Source organism: Triticum dicoccoides, chromosome 4A, assembly GCF_002162155.2.
Source record: "Triticum dicoccoides isolate Atlit2015 ecotype Zavitan chromosome 4A, WEW_v2.0, whole genome shotgun sequence".
Classification (NCBI taxonomy): Eukaryota; Viridiplantae; Streptophyta; class Magnoliopsida; order Poales; family Poaceae; genus Triticum; species Triticum dicoccoides.
Window position 1 is genome coordinate 667,138,212 of NC_041386.1, and position 10,185 is coordinate 667,148,396.

Here is a 10,185-nt window from a genome sequence, read left to right on the forward strand (position 1 = left end):
CGGCAGTGTCAGCGCATCCGGAATGATATGGATGAATCTGAAGCAGGAGGTCCGACTAGGCAATGCATTCTATGCAATGAATTTTGCCATAGGGACACTAATTGTCTCACTTTCGTCACTGGGCGTGGACGAGGCAACCGGGGACGAAGAGGAGGTAGAGGAAACATAGGAGTAAGAGGGAGAGGAAGAACCTAAGCTAGTAGTACTATGTTCTGAATTTGTATTAAGTGTGGCACTATGTTATGAATTTGTATTAAGTGTGGCACTATGTTCTGAATTTGTATTAAGTGTGGCACTATGTTATGAATTTGTATTAAGTGTGGCACTATGTTTTGAATTTGTATTAAGTGTGGCACTATGTTATGAATTTTTAATAAGTGTGGCACTATGTTATGAATTTGTATTAAGTGTGGCACTATGTTCTGAATTTTTTATGTGCAGGAATGTCGGGACTGTGGTTGCTGAATGGGGACACTGATAGGGTTCATCGTGCTGCGATATGGTATGAGCGCAAGCTTGAGCCTCTGGTCACTTGCCCTCCTAAGGAAAACTGGAGGATACACCCAGGATGGCTTCAGCGGTACGTGCTTTATTAATTTGCACACTGACATGCATATTAATGGGAGACTCTAACTGAAATGTTCTCTGATGAAGGTTGAAATGGGCCGGCCTTTTACCTTTCGCCCGTCTGGTTGAGTCTATCCCGGGTGAGAAACGCCTCGCCATCGACGGGTCCTTGCTGAGCTGCTTAGTGGACCGTTGGAGGCCAGAGACCCACACGTTTCACTTCTGATGGGGAGAGATGGCTCCTACTCTTGAGGATGTGTTATTTTTGCTCGGACTACCGTTGGCAGGTCATGCCATAGGACCGTTGGACGCACCGGCTGGTTGGGAGCAAGCTCTTACACAACGTTTTCATGGTGTTTTTCCGGATGCTCCGGATCCGGTATGGGAGCATCACGGACCTAAGTATGAGTGGTTGCTCAATTTCTGGGTAATTTGCCCTACCTCTTATCTTCAAGTTATCGTGCATACGGTTTTACAAAAAATAACTACGGCTTACTAAAACTTTCTCTTTGCTTAATGCAGATCCAGAACTTCCAGGCGCCATTGACAGCGGAACAATCACTCGGAGCCTGGAGGCCTACTTAATGTGGCTTTTCGGGAAGGTGATGTTCATAGAGAACCATGTCACCACTATTAGCGCGCTCTACATCCCTATGGCACTCGAGATAGCGAGCGCTCAGACGGCGGATCAGATCAGACAGAGGAGTTGGGGTTCGGCGGTCTTGGCGGCTACATACCGATGTATGTGCAACGCTTGCCAGCTTACATCGAAAAAGCCAGCCCTTCTTGGATGCCCTCTATTCCTACAACTGTGGTCGTGGGAGAGGTTCTCTATAGGGCGACCAGATGTACGTGTTCATGTGCCTATAGACACCATGTTTGATGTTGACGGCATCGACATGCCTACTTTCGGTCTGTGTTGGACACGTCGCAAGGTATGCACCGTGTTGTAGTTTAATGCAACTTTTTTCTGCACAAGATATAGTTCGATGCTAGCGGATACTAACTTTTGTTTTCTGCAGAGACGCTTTGCTAGTGATCAGACCAGGAAAGCATACATAGCATTGAATGAGCCGTTCGATGCGTACACCGGGGTCATCTGGCAGCCCTATACGGAAGCAGCCATACAAGCGAGATACCCCGGTGGTATGTCCGTGCTATGCACAAGGGACCGAGATTACTGGATGATAAAATCAAAGATCATCTTTGATGTCTTCGTTGAGGAGATGGCACAACAGCGGGTTATGAGGCAATTTGGTCTTTTGCAGTTGGAGCTGCCTCCCCCTATAGAGAACCTCGTGCCAGCACACATCCACAGGTATTAACCAGTTTTTCAATGTTGCTCTTTCATAGTACTCCATTCGAAGCTTTAGGTAATTGTTGAACACACACCACAATTTTAGGACGACAAGGAAGGGCGTGACTAGGACAACTGTTGAGTGGCTAGTAAGACTAGAGTCGTATGTTATAGAATGGGAGACAGCAAACACAAATCTATGGCACAAGAATCACAATTTTGAACTCAATGAATTCAGTCTCTATTTGCGGCGCTACATGAGTGGAACACGGTTACGCATCGTTGAGCACTCTCACCCAGAGGAGATACCTGATTCTACTCCGTCGGATATGTACCCGAGCTATGATACTTCAGGCTCTAGGCAGTACGCGGTAAGATATATTTTCTTTAAGTAATGTTGTCACATACATTGGCGTGCATACTTAATAATCATCCTGAAAATTTGCAGGCTACCTTGACAAACGAACTCTAAAACGACGTGACCACCTTTGGACGATCACTGTCGTCAGGACCTCTTCTTCACCACCGTCCTGTCATACAAGCCTTCTTGGAACGGATGCAAAACAAAATATGGGCTGTCTACGAGGCTATCACGTGCACCCGGAGAAGCGACATTGTTCAGCACCAACCATAGCAGCCGCGTCCCTCCATGCACCGACATCAACCACGTCCACGTCTAGCACATCAGCGGATGACCAGGCCACCCCGTCCTGAACAACCTGGCAATTCATCATGGCAGCACCCACAGCACTATGGTCCCACGTCGAGCTTCGTGTTTTCTCCACAGCCACAGCACCACGGTCCCTCGTCGAGCTTTGTGTTTGAGCCAGCGCAGCCATCACAGCCAGCAGGTGTGTGTCTTCATATTTATTGTTTTCAATATTAGTTTAGGCGGCATCAGACTTCATGACTTAAAGTTCCGTCGTGCAGGAGCCTATGGATATCATGCGTCTATGTCGGCATCACATGATATGTGGGGGAGTGATCATCATCCCGAGGATCACATACAGGTTCCGATGTCGCAACACACCCACTGGATGAACATGTTTTCGACTCCTCCACCAGGGACCACACAGGATACACAGCATGACCAGGGAAAGTCTGAGATTGCTCCGCGTCCCATTAGGGCACCTGACAGATGGGGATGGACGCCGATTCCAGATCCGCCTCCCCGCTAGGCCAGACGTCGTCACTGACGCTTCTATCTATCAGTACAGACATTACCATCTATTTATGTGTGAGACTTATGTCTATTCTATGTATGAGAGAAATGACTATGTACTTCTGTATAAGACATATGCCTACTCTATTTTAGTACTATGTTACCCGAACTACAACATCATATTTAGATAGAACAGAATGCTCGTACAACAAGATAGTACAAACAACAACATAGAACTACATCTAAATTAAACGGTACGTACGAGTGAACTTACAACATAAACATAAAACTACATGAAGTCATCATCGTCATCCTCCATCGATGCAGAACTCTTGCCATTCGACGATGAAGAACTCTTGCCCTTCGACGATGAAGAAACCTTGCCCTTCGACGACGAAGAAACCTTGCCCTTCGACGATGCAGAAACCTTGCCCTTCGATGATGAAGAACTCTTGCCCTTCGAGTATGCAGAACCTAGAAGCGGCGGCATGAAGATATCATCTTCGTCCTCGCTCTCCTCAGTCCATAAACATGGATTATTTGCTGCAATCCTTCTAAAAGTTTCACTCTTCGATACTACTACCTTCTCCCACCTTTCATGCAACCTAAGAAGTTCTTTACGTACCTCCTCATAGGTCCTTTCAGGCCACCCAGACCTACGTAATTGGTGAGCCAACTCATTCATTATGGTGTCACTACCGGTGAGTTCGTCCCATGAAACTATCCTATTGTCCATCCTAAAATCGGTATCTAGGATCAGAAGAGTCCTGCTCATCCTAGGGTGAAAACTACGATCGAAAGGATAATGGGACATCTCAACTACACTACACTGGAATGCTTATCCAACTCCGTCTGAAGGTGGTTTTATAGGTGGCGGAAAAGAGTTGGCGGGAACAAATGGCGGGACAAAGTTGGCGGGAACATATGGCGGGAAACGCGTGGCGGGAACATATGGCGGGAAAGAGTTGGCGGAACATATGGCGGGAAAAGGGTGGCGGAAACATATGGCGGGAAAGCGTTGGCGGGCAAACATATGGCGGGGAAAAAGGGTTGCGTGAAAAAACATCATAGTTTTGAAAAACAAATCTGTAATATTGTATGGGGCAAAAAAATTGTAATATGCATGCACCAGTCTGCCCACGATTAGTTCCAGTCGACGGCCCACAGCAGGCTGACTGGACCCTGTCGGCCAACAGTTGGCCGACTGGACTTGAGCTGGCAAGTTGATAGGACGCCAGTCGGCCTGCTGTGGGCCGACTAGATCCAGTCGGCCTACTGTGGGCCGACTAGATCCAGTCGGCCTACTATGGGCCGACGGTGTATTATTTTTGAAAATAATTTTTTGGGCGTAATATTTGTGAAAATTAATAAAAAAAATGTATTATTTAAAAAAAAGGCCCAGTAGGCCCATAGGGCAGCACAGAACAGGTAGGCCCAGTAGGCCTGCTTTGGAGAGGAGCTCGAGAGAGCTACCGCACTGGGGCTTATAAACCAGTGCGAACGCCCCTCGGCTAGCGAGGTCGGACTAAACTTGCCGCACAAACCTGCGCCAGCACACACCTTTAATGCCGGATCGTGGCACTAACCGGTACTAAAGGGGGGGGGTCTTTAGTACCGGTTGGTGCCACGACCCGGTACTAAAGGGGGGGCGCTTCCCGCCGCTTGGCCTGGCCAAAACGAACCTTTAGTACCGGTTGGTGGCTCCAACCTGTACTAAATGTCCATCCTATATATACAACACTTGAAAGAATTCAGTTTCCCTCTATTCTTCTCTCTCTGTCAACGACACGGCGCCTGCCCCGATCGACTCCGTCGCCGCACCCGACGCGTCCCCGCCCCTCGTCGCCGCCCCCGTCGCCGTCGCCGCCACGGCCGTCCCCTAACCCGACGTCCCCGGCCGTCCCCGTCCCCGGCCGTCCCCGGCCCTGTCCCCCGTCGTCCCCGTCGCCGCGCCCCGCCCCGTCGTCGGCGCCCCGTCGTCGCTGCCCCATCGTCGCCTCGCCGGTGAGCTCATGCCCCGGCCGCCATGTCCACACACACACACACACACACACACAAACACACACACACACACACACACATTAGTTTTTTTATATAAATTTTAGTTATAGAAATTTTTCTGTTTTTTAGTTATAGAAATATCTATAGAAATGTTAGAAAATTTTCTGTTTTTTAGTTATAGAAATATTAGAAATGTTAGTTATATATATAGAAATGTTATATTTTTTTCTGTTTTTTAGTTATAGAATTATTTACAGAAATGTTAGCAATTTTTCTGTTTTTTAGTTATTGAAATATTAGAAATGTTATAGAAATGTTAGTTATATAATCAGAAATGTTAGAAATTTTAGAATTATTTTTAGTTAGATGAATTAGATTAATGTCAAATTGTTAGAATTTGCATATCGAATTTTAGTTATCACAATCCAATCTTTTAAAAAATGTTACTTTTTGCGGGCATATAGTATTTGTTCTCGACGTTATGCTCGGCCCGCATCCTCGCCGTCGACCCGTTCGCGACGATGTCATGCTTCAGAGGACCCATGTCCGGGACTGGGCTCCGCCGAGCTGGCACTGGGAGGTGCTACCTAGAGAGGGGGGCGCCGCTTGGTAAGGAACCCGGCCTCGGGTCCCGTCGTCGACCCTGATCTCCTTTGGTGGCGTTCGCGTGGGCCACATTCGGTGCAGAGGCAGTCGGCCCCGCTGGAGGTGGTGCGTCGCCGTGTCAGGGAGGAAGACGAGCACGTCCATCGCTACATGGCTGCCATTGACGACGTCAGGTTCTCCACTACTTGGCTGGTTCTTTGGGCAGATGACTGGAGATATGATCCTGTGATGGTTCCTTCTCTTTGGGTGTCCACTGCCCGCGCCCCAGGAACCGCAAGTGGCGCCCTAGATTCTTCTGTAGTACTCGATCTTTATTAGGTACCTAGCCAGTGATGTATTCGATATATAATATTCGAGACGATGTATTCGAGATTATATATATTATTCGAGACAATGATGTATTCGAGATTATATATTAATCGAGACGATGCATATATTATGAACTATATGATTTACTTTTTCCTTATTGATTGCATCCATGCATTGTAATTTGAATACTAAATTTTTATATTTCTTCTGTATTAGTTAAGTAAAATCTATGGTGGACAATACCGGCAGAGAGAGAGAAGAGGAATTGTTCGACATCATACGCAGCCCTCGCAGGCTAGATGATTTGAATGAAGCAGATGACGGCTCCCAATATCTGAACAATACTGGAGAGGGTGATGAAAAGATATTCGATCTCAACGATCGAGCTGATGAAGTCATGAACTATGATTATGATTATGATGACATAGACAATGTTTATGATGACACAGACAATGCTGATCTTCAAATAACAAAGACTACCGCCGAGGTATATTTATATAAGCAGGCATATGGTGATCATCACATGTTTTATTTTATTTGAAGATATATTAACGAATCGATCTTTCTTCTTTCAGCCCTCCGGATCGAGCAAATCTGCTTCTACAAACAGCAGGACAAAGCGAGGCCTGGGCAAAAAGTTGAAGGACGGTGTAAAGTACAACATCCACTCCGTCAAACCTAGTGGCGAACCCCTCACGCCTAAGAACATTGTGAACAAGTGGACACGTCAGTGCGGAGTTCTTGTGAAGGACCTACACCCGATCTCCATTCAAGAATGGAAAGAGCCAAAAACTAAACGTCCAGGTGTTACTTGGGTCAACGACAGAGCAAAAAAAACCTTTGGGAATCTCTGATGGAACAATTCACCCTACCAGATTATTTCACTAAAGCAGATGTGGAGAAAGTCAAGGGCGCTGCTCTTAAGAAGATGGCAATTGCATTCAACACCCACAAAAAAATTGTATGGGCCAACTACCTTGCTGCAGAAAGGAAGACTCCAGAATTCACGGCAACACTGGAGAAGCAAAGAGAACACTGGGACGATTTTGTGAAATTCAAGGATTCAGAAATATCTAAGGAACGGTTGATAAAAAATAAGGCCAATGCCGCAAAAAAGACGCAGTTCCATAGGCTGGGTCCAGGTGGCTACGCGGTGGGAATGCCTAAGTGGGGTAAGTATAAGCAAGAGATGGAGGATGCAGGGGTCACTCTGGTTACTAGGAGCTGGCCCCCCAGGTGCAGAACTTGGTTCTATGCGCATGGGGGCGTTGGACCCGAAGACAGGCCTGGTTTCGCAGAAGGCAAGTCTAAAAGGAGCCGAACAAAAGATACTTTATGCAATAGAAGAAGCTCGAACGGGGGTGTTCACGCCCAACGGAGAGAACGACGAGCTTATGTGCGCCCTAGGAAATCCTGAACACCTGGGAAGAACACGGGGCATGGGTATTATTCCCTGGTATGAGGGCTTTTTGGACTGGAACGACGACTACAGGTCCCTTGCAAGAAAGAAGATGGAGGAGGAGAAGAAGAGGAAGCTGGAGGAGGAGCAGAGGAAGCAGGGCGCAGAACGCCTTCAAGGCCTAGAAGCAAGGCACACGGACTTGGCACTCAAATTCCAGCAGCAGCAGCAGCAGATCGACTCACTTAGCCAGGAAAGGGGGTCTCAGCAGCGGCAGCAACAAGCGGATGATCATCCAGCATCGGATAGCACCGTCCCATCCATGCCGAGAAGCAGCGTTGGTTCTGCCCTGGGCGACACACTGCTGGATACATACCCTGTGGATGACATCATAGAGAACACTAACTGTGAGCTACACTCCAAAATGAAGAACATATCCATGAAGGTGGCGGACGGTGTTTGTCGGTGTACAAAAAGAGGGGTACACTTTTTGTACCCCTATAACTGTGCACGGGCAGTCCGAGCCACGGACGCCACTGCACCGAGCAAGGCAAGGGAGGTGAGCCAAGGTAAGGCCAAAGCTCGAAAGAAGCAGAACGACGCCACGACCAAGACCACAAAGAGCGAAGGGGACGAAGCAGACTCCCCCGGCAAGATCCTTGCCGGGGGGCGGTTTTAGCAAATCCGGCAAGACCCTTGCCGTGGCAGCTCGCCCCACACCTACGGAGAGAATCACCCTTGAGTTCACTGCCCCCGTGGGGCAAGGATTCGGGAGACATCCCCGTGGTGGCATGCAGATCTTTGTGAAGACATTCAAGATCAGATACACACTATAGAAGATGACGACCCTTGGCGGGATCCCAGCCAAGGGGGACCACAAGGCCCCCGGCAAGAGCCTTGCCGGGAGTAACAGCGGGCACCACGGCAAGACCCTTGCCGGGGCCCCGGCAAGACCCTTGCCGGGGCTACGGCGAGGCCCTTGCCAAGGACACCCGGAGGGCCACCATCAGGCCCACGCCAATTCCAACATCTACCACCGTCCGCATGCAGCCGCCGACCCAACCAGCTGGGCAGGCACCTGCGTGGCGGCAAGCGGATCTTCGTGGAGACCCACCGCTATGCCACCTCAGCTACCTGTCTGCCTACATGGCACCACGGGCACCGCTGGCCAGGGCGCGTGTCGATGCAAAAGGGATCGGCGACAGACAAGACTGGGCTCTCCCCCGCCCCCGATAAAGCAACGACACCTAAGCACGACGCATTAAATGTGCCTTGTCATGTAATCCAAGGGATAAACTCGTATCACTGTGCCCTTTCCACCTCCTGTGTGCCACTGTGGCAACCCCTTTTCCCTATAAAAGGAGGCCCAAGGCGACCAGGAGGGGGATTCAGCTTTTTGGAGCTCCTCACGCCCCATTACTAGCTCAAGAACACAGATAAACAAATCATCAAGGCAGGAGTAGGGTTTTACGCATCCTCGCGGCCCGAACCTAGATAAAGAACCCGTGTGCTATCTGTTTGATCCGCCCTTCTCACAACCCCGCGCCCCGCAACCGTAGTAGGGATTCTCGTGATCCCATAGGTGTCGTCCTCGCACTGACATCTTTGGCGCGCCAGGTAGGGGGGCACAGTTGTGAGAATCGGCTCTAGCAGTTAGTTCGAGCTTCTTCATCGTCATGGCGCCCAAGAAGAAGATGATGGTGGCGGTTGGCCCGTCGGGAGCCGGACATTCCGTCCCGACGCGGGCAAGCAGCGGACCGGTCGCGGAAAGGACCCGGGGCGCCGTTCGCGAACACCAACACCGTCCCAGCAGCCGAAGTTTGGGAGGCGTCGATGTTCGTGCGCCTGGTAACGGGCCGCACGCCGCCAAATCCAAAGACGGAGCCAGGCCCTCCATGGGTGGCGCGGGGCCTTCCGGGATCGCTGCCACCCCGCCCGAAGGTGACGCGAGGGCTTCCAAGACTCCTACGCTAACACCAATGGCGCGCTCCTCTCAAGCGGCGCGCGACGAACGACGTAATCACGCCGAGGACCCCGGGCATCGCCGCGGAAAGAGCCCCGAGCGCCGTTCCCGGGATTTAGAAGACCTGCCCGCCCGCCGAGGCGCTAGTGAAGATGGCGTGCAACCGCGGGGTCGTGATGGAACTCCTTCTGACATGGTCAGAAGTCGAAGCGCGTCGCGATCCGTGTAGGTTTTGCTGCCACCAATGCCAGCAGAAGCCCTGGCGCGCGCGCAGTTGCTCCTCGATTTCCCTCCCACTACGGGGAAACTCGACGAATGGAGAGCCACTGTCCGAAGCCTTGTTGCGATAGCCAACAAAGACGAACCGAGTCCGGTGGAGCCCCCGAATCGACGCTCCGACAGAGTCCCACGCACCAGTGGGAGGAGAGCCGGCGGCGCCGCGACCACGGTGCACTCACCTCCTCCACGCCCGGTACCGCGGACGCCAGCCCGTCGCGACGTCACGGGCGACGAGATCTCCGTAGCATCGTCCGACCTACGGGCCCACTGTGACCAGCGCCAAGTTCTTCGGGAACAGGAACACGAAGACGCTCGAACCACTATCGAGCACCGGCGCGGAGCGCGCCACTAATCAGACAGGCGAGTAGGGCCTGCTGTGAGCCACCCAGCACCGGGGAGCCCTAGAAGCCTACCTTACGAGGTAGGTTATCCGGCTTTTACCCGTGATCTGCGGCAGTTCCAGTGGCCCACTCACCGCACCTTCAAACCCGACGTGGGCGAAAAGTACGGTGGCAAGACCCATCCGTCCGAGTTCCTCAGCGTCTACACTATCGCGATGCAAGCTGCCGGAGCCCGCGACGATAAGGTGCTTGCGAATTACT